The sequence below is a fragment of the Glandiceps talaboti genome, chromosome 5, assembly GCF_964340395.1.
Source record: "Glandiceps talaboti chromosome 5, keGlaTala1.1, whole genome shotgun sequence".
Lineage (NCBI taxonomy): Eukaryota > Metazoa > Hemichordata > Enteropneusta > Spengelidae > Glandiceps > Glandiceps talaboti.
Window position 1 is genome coordinate 25,880,466 of NC_135553.1, and position 17,231 is coordinate 25,897,696.

At 36.2% G+C, this 17,231-nt stretch overlaps 1 pseudogene; it reads left to right on the top strand.

Moving 5' to 3' along the window:
- The first annotated feature begins 2 nt into the window (after positions 1 to 2).
- On the top strand, positions 3 to 15,934 carry LOC144435541 (uncharacterized; annotated as a pseudogene).
- Positions 15,935 to 17,231: the final 1,297 nt, after the last annotated feature.

The following is a 17,231-nucleotide window of genomic DNA, read 5'->3' on the forward strand; positions in this document are numbered from 1 at the left end:
ACATGGGGTATGTGGACAGGGTAAGGTAAAATCCATTGCGACATTCATCACCCCACTTTATCAGCCTTTTTGATTTTCACCCTAACAATCTTAAAATAATGGTTTGCGCTGATTGTCTTCTGGTACGGTGGACCATACAACTGTAAAGAAATGGGGGTTAAAGTGTCCTGTTTAATAGATCCTTAGGATACAGGGTTTTCCTTCACAATCAGACTTTTAACAATCTTGCACAGTTTTTTTTTTTTTTTAGAGTAAGAGAGTTTCAGGTTTTTGACAAGGAGAACATAATTCAAACTTTTTTGGGTGCAGATGGTTGAATATTTGCACAATTGTTAACAGTTTACACAAAATGGTTCAAACATCTTTAACCAGCAGGGGAAGGGGATGTTTTCCATGAAATGAATTATTTATAAAATTTGAGAGAGAGAGAGAGAAAAAAAGCTTATCTTGACATTTCTCAGAAGAGCATTATACAAGTTTTCAGAAATCTAAGAGAGCTAACAGTAAGGACGCACATGTATAAATTCGTAGAACATAATTTCTTTTCTTAGAGTGGTGTCCATAAAGTACTATCTCTGTTAGTTATATGAATATTGTGTTTGGTTTGTTCATATGTCCGTCCAAAGATGTATGCTCAAAATGATATTTCTTTGGGGAAAGGGCATGATTAATGCCTTCACACAAGAAATTGAGTTATATCTAGTGATTATTTTTGTTAGATGCACTCTCAAGTCAGATGGGTATCTGTCAAACATTGTCAACCTCTTGTGTACTTGTATGCTCTGAAACAGAATGTTGAGTACTTATCAGTTGGATGTTCACATTATACATGTATTGTATGGATGCTTGTAGTACACAGTGAAAGGTATGTGTGTAATACAGACTAAGTGAAGCATGTGTGCATACAGTTGATGTTACCTGTGTAATCCAGACTGGCTGTCCGGTCTCTGTTACAGAGTGTGACATAATCTGTGTAAACCAGACAATGGTTTATCTGTATTGTAGAGGGTGATTTACATGTGTACCGGTAATACAGACATATCGAAGGGTGTCAGCATAGTTGACATTACCTTTGTAATCCAGACTAACTTAGTCTGTATTATAGAGGTGAGTTTAGAAGTAGACTTTTAAGGGTTTGTCTGCTGTATTCTTATGTACATGTTACTGTACTTGCATTTATCAGGTAATGACATTGAGAAATAAGAACAAATCTCAAGTAATTGTAAGTACCTTCCAAGACATACTTTCATGTTCATTTGAAGCCAGCATTGTGTAAATGGCTCTGATGGCAATCACAGTTGTTGTCATCTAACGACCCAGTGATAAATTCATAATGTATATTTGGTAACTGTATCATAAGTTTGTAACAAAGTGAAGTCCTATCGTAATGTACATGTCTTTATTTCTGGCAAGAATCTCAGTGTTTGTACTATTTACACATTTTGGGCATTTCAGTGTCATTTTCTGATAAAGCAAGACAAAGAGTAAAATAGGAAGTATTCTAGAAAGAGAGACGTGATCCATACAGTATTGCCTTTTTTCATGAGAGTGTCTTTGTGACAAAATATACTGAACAGTGTGTGACCGATTTGATACTTCTGGACTTTCCTTACGGAAAAGCTACCACCCAATCTGGGTTCCGTACTTGCTAAGATACTGATGTGTAGTTATCAATTTATTATTTTCATTCATTTCTAAAGAATGCCTATATTTGATAGGTACAAGCCACTTAATGAAGACCTTGTCTGAAATGCAGGATACAGAGGTCTCCAGTTTCCACTAGTTGTAGCTTTGAAGAAGAAAAAAGAGAGCCTTCAGAAGCTCATGGGAGCTTTGAATAAAACAAATTAAATCTTCTAAATTATCACATGCATCAATGTTTTTTTTTGCATAACTAAAGGTTTTAGTAGTGGTATTGGCATGGTAAATGTGTGTTTGCATGAGTGAGAGTGTGTGTGCGTGCCTGTGTGTGTGTGTGTGTGTGTGTGTGTGTGTGTGAAAATGGCTTGCTCCCAATGGGCATTGCCTGGAGGGGGTTATTACCATTCCATCTGTGTGTGCCTACCTGCATGTATGTATGTGTGTGTTAATCCTCAGGTCTCTGGTATGCACTATTTTCATCCAAACCTGACACAAAGGTAGCCTACTATGTGAGACATAAACATCACTGTGTTGCAACCAAATCAAATATGTCTGAATGTTGGCTATATTTTTTTGTAAAATTTCACAATTTGCATCATATCTTTAAGTGCCTACACCCATATTGTCAAAGATAAACTTTCTGTTAAGACTTTGACCTTGAAAGTCATCTCCAAGGCCAAATAGCCAAATTGGGTTTATTTACAGCTCATGTCTCTAACATAAGCCAATTTCACCAAGACAGCACAAATGTCAGGTGCAATTGTCCACAGATATATGTCACTTTGTTTTGATGATTACATATTGAATTAACAAAGTGATTCCACCACTGTGTTAGTGGATTAAGTGTAAGATCAGCTACAATACATTACACTCTATGTAAATTGCATATAGCATGTTGATTACTTAATAATATATTGTGTACAAATATTTGGTCAACAGTGTGACCTTATGATCTTTACTATGTGCATAATTATCACTGTCAGTGTGGGTGTAATACATATAGTGTTTGGCTATCAATGTTATGCCTTGCTCAAGTCCGACAAGTCTCAAATGTAACCAAACATCAACATTATTTGAGTTAAAGTTCAGGTTTTAGCACTCAACGGGCACTGCCCAGAGGGGTTTATTTTTATACTATTATCGAACATGAGCTTTCTTTTCAGACCTTGATCTTTGACCTTGAAAGTCTTCTTCAAGATCAAATAGCCAAATTTGGGTTATCCTCATAGCTTTTTGAATAAATCTTTCAAATGATATGTTAATCATGACTTGGGTTTCACTATATGAGGCATGTGCAAGTCACTTAATTTCTGACTATGACCTTGATCTGTATAGTGCAGTGGTGACCATATTTTGATAGCAAAGCACATTGTGCCTGTTAAACTTTGATAAGGACACCATCAAAATGTGTACCCTCACATTACCAATGATGAGCTTTCTGATGAGACCACGATCTTTGACCTTGACACACATTTTCTCGGTGAAATGACCAGTCTTTCTTTATACTTTAACTCAAGAAGTTGGATACACAAAGACTCTCTAGAACCCAAAGATCAGCTTTCTTTTTATACCTTGATGTTTGACTTTGACCTCCATATTTAAAGTCAAATAGCAAATTGATCAATAAATTATAAAGTTTTGTATCTAGATACATTATTCAAATTGTAAAATAACTTCAATATAAAACGCACCAGTGGGGGCCATGTCTTTGAATGAAGGCTTATACTTTGAATGTTTTATCAATGTTCACCTTCAGAAGTATTCCTAATGAAAGCCCAACATAACAGACATTGACATCCCTAGAAATACTCTTCAATGTCCGTAAGAGTCAAACAAAGCATTTCCATGTTAAGATTGCCAGAAATACACCACACTAGTTGGGGGCTATGTCTTCGACTGAAGCCAAGGCTTGTTGGTTTTCAAAAAAATGTAAACCCAACTTTTACAGGCCGACTGGTCTGAAATTTGGGTTGGGATATGTAGATAAAGAATTAATTATTCAGGACAAATGATCTAATCAGTGATTATTCAAATTAGGTCTAAAAATAAGACTTTTGATGAAAAACATGTAGAAAACTATTTGATGTATGGAGCTGAGATTTGATGGGGATGTTTCTAGAGGTGTTATTCGAGGAATGGTTATTCTGCAAGTGTTAAAGACATAAACAAATCTGATCTAGACAACCATTATTATATGTCCTATGCAACAACCAAATGGTAGTATAATTTGCAACGATAACATTATTAGGCAGGCAAGTGGATAAATATTTCAATTAATGTATGTAAATATGCCTGGCAACGACACTACGCTCATAGCAACAACCAAAAGATGGTTCATTCAAAGATAATAACGATGAATACACGATTGGATAAACGTTATAGTAATGGACACTTGATGCTTAGGAACAAGACCACGCCCATAGCACTATCCAAATGATAGACTAGTGTATATTGCAAAGATAACAGGCGTGGCTAGCTTTGACGTGGTTATAATAAATCAGGTCTAGCAAAAAGACCACGCCCCTAGCAACATTGAAATGATGGTGTTTATTACAAAGATGGTAACAAAGATGGTTTTAAAGGGTGTGGCGCTGCTTGCTTTTAAACAAGACATGAAAAGTAGGCCTTAAAAGAAATAACTTAGATATAACTCGAAAGAAAGAAATGAAAGTATGAGTCATCTTGATTGTGGATGCTTCCTACTGAACAACGAGTTGAGCAACTAAAACTAATGCCCCGGTTATCTTTCCGATCAGTTAAGTCTAAGGGACCAATCTGTTTCTTCAGTCGGGGGGGGGGGGGTGGTAGGGGGTTCACCCTGTTTTTGAAATTGGCAGGGGGGGGGTCATTGTGTTTTGGATTGTGATGGAAGAAAACGTCCTTTTCTACAATTTCATATAGCCTTGTCTGAAATGTGGTACATGTAAATATTTGTTCTTGTCCCTGTTTCTTACATCAATTCTTCAATATTACTTCATGTAAGAGTTCAAACATAACTTTACATATACATATACATATACATATACATATACATATACATATACATATACATGTATTACCTAGCTACCACTCTATTTACATAACATATTATTTAAGTACTTGGCTGTTTCACAATCAATGCTTCACTTATATTGCACTTTGGGGCAAAGTGAATTTTCTATTTCGGACACTACATGTTATTGACACTACAAATCACCACATCTCATCAGATTCCAGTTTCTAGTATACACTAGGTATGACCACCTTAAGTTCTCTAACATACCGGTGACTTTACTATACATGCAATATTAATGCCCCTATACCATGTTACGGGCCCATTTTTACGTGACATAGGAAACTCATTTGAAACATACATTTACGTTAGCTTTTCAAAGTTTGGAAATATTACCTCAAAGGCTATCAATAACATAAAAATTGCCTTTTAATAGAAACAAAAAAACCCTCAAGATCTGCCAGGGGAAAACCTCAAGGACTCCCTCACCCCCAGAGGTCACTCGTGCATTCAACCAACAATCAGATGCACCAATCTTTTTACTATTATAATGGTATTAAACTTTTCTTAAATATTTTCACCCTATGCTAATGAGATGATATTGTCTTTTAAAGATGTCAGAAATGTTTGCCAAGATAGTCTAAAATTGCCTAATCTCCCCTACCAATGATACTACAACATTAGATGTGCTGACCTTTATTATAATGATGGCATTTAACTTCTTAAGAACATATTTCAACCCTATGTATGTTATAAAGAATAGTTGCTGATACTTGATGGTGCTGCCTTGTAAAGCTTGAAGGTTATTGCTTGAAAGGGTCTGAATAGCCTAAAAATGGCTTTAAGAGTAAAAAACCATCCAGGGCTTTTTCACATGAGGTGGACACATCCCAGTCTCAAGCTCTTCCCCTCTTACTGTCAAGATGCTATCAAAGTATATTTAAAAAATATTTCAACCCTATGTAGTTGCTTTTTACATGTTGGTGCTGTCTTGTAAAGCTTGGAAATTATTGTCTGAAAGGGTCTGAACAGTCTCAAAATTGACTTTTCAGAGTAAAAAACCTCCAGGGCTTCTAGGGGGAGACCCCCCTTATAGGACCCCCCTCCCCATGAGAGGTGTACATATTCCCTTCTCAAGCTTTCCCCCTACCTTTTACTGTAAAGATGCTTAGCCTATTAAACTCTTTATGGAATACATTTACCCTGTATAGTCAATAATTATATGATAGTGCTAATCTGGGATCTTATAAAATATTTGCAAGACACTCAAGCAGTCCACACTGTATCACGATCAAAAAATACCTGTCATGTGAATATGATATATATGGGGGGGGGGGGGGGGGGTCATCTTGTTTTAGAATTAGGTGATGGGGTCAGCCTGTTTTCGGTTTTACTGATGGGGGGGGGGGTCAGTGACTTTTGTCGGCCCGATGGAACGATACACCGACCCCCCCCCCCCCCCGGAGAAACGTACCCCGGTCTCTAACCAGCAGTAGGCATTCATACCACGCTAGATCAAGTTCTTTCTCCATTTATATTTCAACCTTCAGTACTCAGATTCAAATTTGGAACAGTCAACTTCAGTGTATTCATAATGCGAGCTCTTTACAACATTTAAGAAAAGGGTTAAAGTTTTTATATGTATGTTCTAGTTTGTCCTTGTTCTACTTTCATTTTCATCCATATTTTAGTGGTGTCAGCGTTTGTCTTTTAGTATATTTTGTCTGATATATATTGTATTTCATCGTGTGATGTGAGAGGACCACAATGGAAATAAGGTGTTAAAACTTGTTTGTGTCATCCTGTAAAGATACGGTACGGTGTGTGAGGGCGCCCGCCCGTCACAGTGTACCTTCCAGACTACCTGGCGGCAAAGGTATTCGCAGTGCTGTATATTTTGTCTTTCTTGAAAAGTGATTGTTGTCGTATTTGCAAATCGTGTTTGTTTGTGGTTTTCCAACTATTTTTTTTGGAAAATCCATTCCAATCCAAACAATCATTCTCTTTATTAGCCCTACATTTCCATCAACATTTTCTACATCCTTTTTTTTTCAGTATACCTGGGCCTTATTTTTAAATGTTATCGCATGAGTTAGTTTTTTTTTTGTTCCCCTTAGTTTTTATTCTTTTTAGATTCTTACATGTTAAGAAAAATCCCCGAAAGGAATTGATACGTCAGAAAGTTTTAGCGAATAAACTAATTGTAACCAGACTGTGTCATCCTCCAAATCAATGTTTTACTCACGTTCTGGTTCAAGTTCAAACAACACCTAGCCGGTACCTGTACTACAGTTGGACTGATTGCATTTGTTTTTCATTTTTGCAGCAATAGACAAAATAGGTTACACTTACAGGTATGTTAATAGTTCACGAGTAAAATGACGTAAAGACAGAGGTAAGTTCAAAGTTCACCATTTACTATCTTGGCTTGGATTGCAAATCTCTCGGAACCACAATTTGACCCCGGAATTTGACATCCAGTGTTCAGTTCTGCTGGAAAGGTGAAGTATATTTCATGTATCATTTGAGACTAGTGTATTGTTACTAGTGTATTTGTCACCAAAAACCACAGATAAGTAAGAAACTGGGGTTGCTTTCGTGCTCAGGTCCACAGGTACTCGAATGGTAAATAAATCTTATTTACCATGCATATTTAAAAAAACAATCATACAGATTGATTCGAGTACCTTTGCTCAGGTCCATCTCAGGCCTTCTAATGTGTCAGAGGGTCCTGTCGTTTTCATTGGCTAACACAGCGGGAAGGTGACAACAATTTACACACCCGGGTTACATCCCGTAGTTGCATAGTTTACGTAAAAAGGCGATGCACGCATATCCTGTATGCTCTTAAAGTTCAAAATCATTATAATATGTTATGGCTCCGACCACAATAAGTCTGCTATTAAATAGCCAATGACGTAATGTTGACTTAAAGATTATTTAGAATTGTAGATAATAGTATAAATTGTAAGTCATATCAAAGCAATGCTTAGCCTGGACTTGGATTAATTATACTGACAGTATAATTACTCCAAGTATAATTACTCCAAGGTCTGGATCCCCGAGCTGGCTCATGTTTGGATAGCAATGCTTGACTAGACTCCCGGACTAGACTGTACGCTACGTCGTGTCGTTCCGCCCTCACCGGCTTGCTCTGTGGGTTGACCGATATATGAGGGCGCCCTATCACGGCTTATCAAGTACGCGTACACTAAAACAATACATGCTGATCATAGGGACCCGGCGCCCGGCCCAGGCTTACATTTATTTTCTTTGTTTGTGGTAATATGTTTACGAAAACTCACAAAGCAAAACCCCCCCCCCCAACCCTCCCCCCCCAAAAACCCAACAACAAACAAACAAACAAACAAACAAACAAACAAACAAACAAACAAACAAACAAACAAACAAACAAACAAACAAACAAACAAACAAACAAACAAACAACAACATAACAACATGAACAACAGGGCAATTACAAATCAATATCAACAATATTTCTATGTAACAAAAATTTCAATATGTTTTCCTATCCATGTATGTGAAATTGTCACTTTTTTCATACCCCTCTCGGGACCTGGGACACAGGATTGTTGTATTGCCAAAATAGCTGGGTTTATGATAAATAGCAGCAAACAGGTAGATAATAGCAACAATTGGGAGGATATTCAGCTACTGTAGATAATAGCCACAATTAGCCCGACTAGCCAGTTAGCAGCTAGCAACTCTATGACTCTCCAAGGGCCTTGTAGTCTAATAACCCAGGGATCAGGACGATTCGAAAAGATAATTTGTTTTTATGATTTTTCAGATTTCTTATATAATTTTCTTATTTTCTCTATATTTCAAATAAAGTTTAAATATTGCCATCATAACTATTCTTTCCTTGGACTATTTTTTCGTATTCCTACTCTCCCTGTCTTATCAGCATTTACCAACTTTTCATTAATTAGTGCACACCTAATCCTAGAACAAACATACAGGTTTCTTGACATTGCCCTAACCAGTGTAAACATCTACTGATCTGACTAATGGTAATTGTTGGATCAGTAGATGGTGTACTCACTGCATGGGTAATGTGTTAGTTTGGCAGATAGCCTGTGAATTTGTTCTAAGATTAGCTGTGCACTAATTAATACAAAGATGATAAATTCTGATAAAAAGTTTGACTAAAATATTTTTACCAACCTCCTGTAAATTCTGCTCGTTCCCTTAGTTTGCATTTTGCACAGAAATATAATTCAGGCTAGATATGTATACTCTCTGTTTAAAATGGGTAGGACATTATCCACATATCAGGGCATGGAATGGCAAGACAACTAAATTATTAAATTGAGGAAAGCTTCATGAAACAGTTAATTTCTCAGGGACATTGTCACCACATAACCAATGGAATTTTAGATATTGTAAGGGAGATTTCATTTGGAAGTATAAGATGGTTTCCATGAAAATTCGCATACTTTAATAGCAAACACACTACAACCAGCGACAGACAAGCATTTACAGGCAGAACATGACTGTTACAAAACAGGGAAAATAAAACAACTGAAATGGATTAATAACATTTGGCACAGCATGTTGGAAGTAGAGAGACAAGTATTACATTCCATCATTTGATTAGAACACTTTTAATGTCTTTTTACATAATAGGTCACATTCACAACCAATTTTCATGTACCTCTGTCATTTCATATACTCGGTAAAGAGGCCATAAAACTATTCTTATTAAACAGGTGTCTATATGGTTCCAACATGCTGTGCCAATTCATTTATTTATTTCCCCTGTTTGTAACAAGTTCACTACTGAAACTCTGCTTGTAAATGCTTGTTTGTATATAATTCCACTTGTAAATGTTTCACTTTCGCTGGCTGTACTATCAATCCAAAAATAGACATTGATGACAACTGTCAATTAAAAGTGTCAGATGAACTGATTGCATTATTGAATGAAAAAACAAATAATTTCAATGAGACACTGCCCCGCCCCTTTCTTAGATGTGCTACATTTTAGTGGGACACGCAGAAGTACTTAAAAACAAAAAGGGGATAAAGGGAAATACAAAACACAGTGAAGAATGCTCTTTTGTTTTTCTAATAAATGCAATCGATAGCACAAACCAGCCAAAATAACGGCAGTTTTATTTCATTTTGGTACTTGTAAATGTATAATTACTTTGTAATCTCAGTGAACATACAATAGAATATGATGATAGTGTCTTTAATATCAAAATGGCCCTTAATTTAAAATAAAGCCTGAGTAAAACGTCTTGGCCAGAAACACTTTACTGTTTATTCAGAAAAACAGTCAGAGAAAACAGTAGTTATGATGGCAATATTTAAATTTTATAAGAAATATAGCGACAAATACTGTTCTTATATATATATATACTCAACTCAACATATATACAATATGTCTATACTGGAGCAAACAGTGCTCAATACATATACATGTAGAGCGGTATAACTATATAGTTATATATATATATATATATATATATATATATATATATATATATATATATATATATATATATATATAACTAAATAGTTATATATATATATATATATATATAATACATACATACATACATACATACATACATACATACATACATACACACATACATACATACATACATACATACATACATACATCGGATATCGAGATAGTATACAGCTACATGTATAAGTATCTAGGGATAGAATTTCAACCCAATGGTCAGATTGATCTAGCAAAAGACAAACTTTATAAAAAGGCAACAAAGGCGTTCTACTCTAAAATCAATTACTTCATCCACTGATATAAACATTCCCACTTTGATCAAAATATTTGATCACGCCATTAGTGTGAAATTTAAGGAGCAGAGAAATACACTGATAAAACACCAATCGAGAAACTAAACATCAAATTGTTCGAAAAAAGAAAACAGCCTTATTAGTGAGGCTGTCAAATATAACATAATTAACAAAACAGCCTGGCTACTTTCCACTTCTCAGAGAGCCTTATTCATAATAATATTTGTCATGTTGTATTTAAAGATTCAAACTCTATAAAAGCATCAAGTTCTATGAATATCTAGACCGAAGTAGGATTTCAACGTGAGTGTGCGATAAATATGCACAGACACGCTGCGCAGACGAATGTCCAGACTGTAGCACTCACGCATGCTCTCTCTCACACACACACACACACACACACACACACACACACACACACACACACACACACACACACACACACACACATACATACATACAAACACATACATACATACATACATACATACATACATACATACATACATACATACATGTCCATACACACATACATACATACATACATACATACATACATACACACATACATACATACATACATACATACATACATACATACATACATACATACATACATACATGTCCATACACACATACATACATACATACATACATACATACATACATACACACATACATACATACATACATACATACATACATGATACATACATACATACATACATACATACATACATACATACATACATGTCCATACACACATATACACTTTACCACATTTTCTATATGTCTTACTATAGTTCAGCTATTCTAAACACTGTTTATTATGTCATATCTGAGTATTGGTACTTGACATTCAATTTTAGTTTTATCTAAATAGTAAACATTGGCGAGAGATTCTTCAACAACTATGTCTAAATCAAGTAAACCAATATTCAGTGAATGATATCAATCCATTGGAGCAAGAGTCACTGTCCCTTTCATGAGTACGATTGGACAGGGTTTCCTTTTTAGTCGATGAGATCTACAGATATAGATCATATGGCTAATCACAAGTACTGGTCCCTACTTTATAATCCAATGCAACAACCAGAAAACTAATAAACCATGATTATATACTTTTTCCCAATAGATTATTTGACAGTTTGGTACAGCAACACATAGCAATGGCAACAGAAGGACCATGTAAACCTGGTGACACCAGAAAAGATGTTGTAACCAAGGGAGAGGTTGTGGAGATCAATTCTAATGTAAAAGCATACCTTGCAAGACCATCTGGGCAACCAAAAGCAGCAATATTGGTAATTCATGATATCTTTGGTTATGAGCTGCCAGCCAATCGTGTTATTGCTGACAACCTTGCACAACATGGTTATACTGCCTTGCTTCCTGATCTCTTTAGGAATGACGCTTGGGATGTCAACATGTACCCACCACCATCCTCATCTACCTTTTTGGATTGGAGGGCAAGTCATAAACAAGACCGCATTGATGGTGATATTGATGCGTCTCTGGAATACATCCACGATAAATTGGGGATTTCCATTGTTGGCGCAATTGGATTCTGTTGGGGTGGAAAACAGGTTGTATTGGCAAGTCGAAAGTCATCTGTCAGGTTCAAGGTTGCAGTTGGGTTTTATGCTGTAAGGCTTGATGTCAATGATGCCGTAGCAATGAAGACACCAACTATGTTGATCTTCGGTGGGCAAGACAGTTTAACTCCAATGCAAGGGATAGCTGAAATCGAAAAAGCTATGAAAGACTGTAATCGTCTGATTACTACTACTACTAGTGACGTCTCAAAGCTTGATGGTCCTGCAGTCAGAGTAAAAATCTTCAAAGATGTTGGACATGGCTTTGTTCATCGTGGTGACAGATCTGATCCCATTGTTGATGCCGCAGCTAATGAGGCTCTTGATGATATGTATGAGTGGTTGGAAAAGTTCCACTGAGTGATTGTTTTATTAGCTATCTATCTAAGTACTCAGAATAGGTGATTCAAGTAAACTTTAAGAGTATCAGTATACACCTTTTTGTAGGGTGAGAACTAAAATGGTTCAACCCCATCCCCACCCCATGCCCACCACAACTAAAAGATTTTTTTTCAATTCTACATTGAACTATTGATCTCTCCCATTAAAACCAGTTTCTTCAACAACACAAATAGGGGAATAGGAGAGTATTCCAAAGTATATGGCAATGGTCAAGAACTGATATCATTTGCATAATTACTAGTTTTTAGTAATAGTAAGAACCTATGATGGATACAGAAATATGGTATATTGTTTACTCGTGAATGTTACAAATCATTTGTGATTGTACCCATGTAATTATTAGTTTTACATTGTTAAATTTTAAAGGGCTTGATACCATATTTAAGCCAAGTCATTGTCCTCGAACAGAAAATATGAATAGTCTACACTGGTCGTTCTACGTCACGACAATCCATGTCTACGCATAGACCCTCTACGTCACTTGTTTTGCGGTGTCCGAAATATGGGGCTAAATGTTCCAAATCACCATTACTTTTGCCAATTTTCCAGAGCTAATACTTGTGAAGGTATATTTATGTATTTCACAATATTTTTCTTCATCCAGCCGGAAAATACTCGTGACCTAAGGATTTGTCAAAACTCGTCTAGCGACTCGTAGTGACAAGGCTTCCTTATCTTACTCGTATTTTCCTCACCTGAGCGAAGAAAAATATTGTGGAATAATATTTAATTATTCGTTCCGATATATTTGCATAAAATAAGTGTGTATTAAGATCGGCCGATCCGATTGTGTGAGTGTGATTGAATAGCCACTCAACGTAATATCATTTCCATCATGAAAAAGACTTTCATATATATTTCGTGTTTGTGTTTCCAACGTTCAATGACTGCTTATGAAAGTGATACATAACCACGACTACTTGTACGTTGTTTCTAACTTTAAAAAGTAATGTGTTTCTTCTGAGTATTCTTACTAAAATTAATATAGGCCATTTTCTAAATACTTGTGGTTATTATCACCATCAAATTTTTTTATTTGAGGTGACCATATCAACTTTCTTCAAGTATTGCATGCATCATCAACTTTTGCCTTTAGATTTCCTACGAGAACTCTGTGCTATAATACGTGATAAAATATGACACCCCGTCTTCGTTATTTTGTTCATTTATTAGATTTCTCACTTTGATTCTGAGAGTCGTTTATTTAGAATACTTGTATTGTAAGATTTTCTTTTGTTACCAGTTATTTTATTGCGAGTTTATTCAATGATAATTATAAGTTAATGAAACATTTTATAAGATGTCATGACATTGGTCGAATTTGGATAGTTTTAATTATTTCAATATTATACTCTGTATTTTCTGTATTTTCTATATACTACTATTTGTTCGTAATCCTTATCGATATTTCCCCATAATTTCATATTCAGTTTCATATATAATTTAGTTGCATGTCAGCAAACAATACGGTTTCGTCGTGCACATTATGTTATCGCCTTCCATTTTCTTATTTGCTTTTCCAAATCCGGCAACTTTTCGAATCTCCTGACGGAGTGGAAAATGTCAAGTACCAATATTTGAATATTTCTAATTTCGCCATTTTCGTCCGCTTGTCAAAAATATTTTCAATTCTAAAATTGAGCTACCAGACTAATAATTTTAATCCTAGCTCTTATCGGTAGAATGACGTGAAAAGACGGCATTGACATACTGTGATCAGTTAAGTGTAAACTGTAAAGTGTCAAAGAAAGATTATTGAGAACACATAGCCTTTGTATACGATAAGTTAGAATTTGGCTGACGATCTCATGTTAAGTTAATTATCACCGATGACTTCATCGTTTACTTTCATCCAATCACATATAAGACATCATGGCATCATTTTTTGATAATAGAAATGTAGCCACTTTCTTAAAGTAAGAGTTTTGACAGTAAAGGCCAGTAGAAGAAGATATAGGAGTTTGGAAAGGTAACTGGCGAAAGTAAATTTTTTGTTGAGCTATTCATGTGTGCTCGGTACAAGAGTAACTTTGAATGTAGTGTGTAGTTAGCTGAACATTCACTACAACATTTGACATAAAGAGGATCTAGGAGAGTAGCGACACTGGTGTGAATCACAAATCTAAGGGTGTGTGAAGTCAAACAGATGACAAAACATCAGATGAAAACACTTCTTACACTGATTGGAACATTAGATTTGGGGGTTTCTTTTTCTGATTTTTTTTTATCGAAATCCATGGACATTTACAAAACTTTTCATTAACATTTCACAAAATCGCGGTATTTTTCCACGTATCTGCTTCATGTACTCTGTTCCAAAAGAAACTCAAACATAACACAAAATTAAAAGTGCACACTTAACCATGAACGTGGTATCAGTATAGGCCAGAGGTAACACTTAATTCACAAGAATAAGGATGTTGAGTCGTTACTTTGAGTTTCACGCTTGTCGCGATCATCAGTTGACTACCTGTATAGTTCTATGAAGTTCCAATTTCAACCATGTCACGTGATATGGGTGCACTTGATTCGTAACAAGATGGTCGGACAAAACTATTCCTTAAGGGGTTTCGAGACCAGTTCGGATTTTTTGTTCAGTAATATATTCTTTTCAGCATTGATTATACAAAGTTTCTCAGTTAAACATAGGTCACAACATTTCTTCTCACTTGTATAAGCAGCTGCTTGGGTGATGATATCCCACTTGATATTATATGGCTGGTTCCTTTCCTTCAAATTCCATACTTGTTTGGATAGCTCTGTGCTGCACTGTAACTTCTTATGAGTAAATGTGTATTTGTGGTCTGAGAATCGTTGTTTAAATGAGTTCTCTGCTAGCCAAAAGTATAGTTTTGTGTTGTTGTTCTTATATGGTGTGACTTGTGCCCTGTATATTACCGATGACTTCGTTGTTACTTGCGTCCAATCACATAAAAGACATTATGGCACTATTGATTAATAATTGATAACCACGTGACGTCATGTAAACACTTTCTTAAAGAAAGGGTTTTGATTTTGATAATAAATACCAGAAAGAAATTAGAAAGAAAATGATTACCTTCTCCATCTGCATGAGAGGTGAACTGGCGAACCATACATCTAGGTGTCTGGAGTTATTCCTGAGTGCTCGTATGTTCTCGGTATGAGAGTGACTTTGAATGTGGTATATAGTTGACTGAACGTTCGCTACAACATTTGGTGTAAAGAGAAGAATAGCGATAGTGGTATAATTGTGGTGGTAAGTGGTAGTTGCGCTGCTGCTGGTGTTGATAGTAATGGTGGTGGCGTTGGTACTAGTGGTATGATACTGATGGTACGTGGTGGCAGGATTATGATACTCCCTATTGGATGGTGCTATAGAGATGATGCCACTGCTGATCGTTATAGCAACGATTATTGTAGTAGAGGTGGAGGTAGTGGTAGTGATCATGTATGTGATGGTAATGACGGTGGTGGTAGTGTTGATGGTGGTGATAGTGTAAATGTTTTAGGGGCCGGACATTTTTAACCGACTGGGGGTGTTTATGGTGGAGGGGGTCATTTTGAAAAATACCACTTGAACTGGTGGGGGTCAATTTGAAAAAACACCGCTTGAAGTGAGGGGGGGGGGTTACGTTGGAAAATGACAGAACAAGTTCATTTTGGTGCCAGGAAATGGCTCCTGAACAATTGTAATTTGTCATAATTTTCTACCCTCCCAATCCCCGTTTTTCCACACGTGTAAGTGACATGTGCACGACCAATCGAAAACGGGGTCTAACAAAAATCGGTAAATACGGAGACACCTACATAACCATTAAATTTCCAGTCACATGGAAGTAGATGTGACATGGGAACTATGTCTACGTAGATACGTAACGTAACTTTGCTAATTTTGTAAACCCCGAGATAACTCATTTCCCCCTTTGAATTTCTTTTCTTTTGTTATTTTTTGCACAACCTAAGTGATAAGGTTCAGTAGCACTGCTACAGGCATGGCATGCAAAGTATGTGTGTGTGTGTGTGTGTGTGTGTGTGTGTGTGTGTGTGTGTGTGTGTGTGTGTGTGTGTGTGTGTGTGTGTGAACAACTTAAAGTCTAAAACCACTGGACCGATTGCCATGATATTTGGTGGCTATGTTACCTTGGTGTATAGTTGGGAAATTGTTCAAATCAAAATGATCTTATCACCGATGTGTGATTTGGGTCAAAAAATGTGATTTTTGTTCAAAAGACTTAAACTTAATCTTCTCAGCAGATCGATCTGGAATTTGGTTGGAACGTTCTTAGAGGTGTTTAGATTAAGAATTGCTCATGACAGTGATATGCAAATTTGGTATAAAAATGTGTCTAAACTACTGAGCAGATTAGGCTGAAATTTGGTTTGAACGTTCTTCAGGGTGTTTATATTAAGAACTGTTCATGACATGATGATCCCATCAGTAATATGCAAAGTAGGGCTAAAAATGAGTCTTTTTGGTAAAAAATCTATAATTCCAAAACTACTGAGCAGATTGGGTTGAAATATGATGGGAACGTTGTTGGGGACCGGTCAGTTTCTCCAGCGGGGGGTCGGTGGATTTTTTTCTATCGGGCAGACAAAAAGTCACTGACCCCCCCCCCCCCACCCATCTGTAAAACCGAAAACAGGCTGACACCCCCATCACTTAATTCTAAAACATGATGACCTCCCCCCCCCTCCCCATATCATATTTACATGACAGGTATTTTTTTTATCGTGACTCAGTGTGGACTGCTTGGCCGTTTTGCAAATACTTTATAAGATCCCGGGATAGGACTATCATATAATTATTGACTACACAGGGT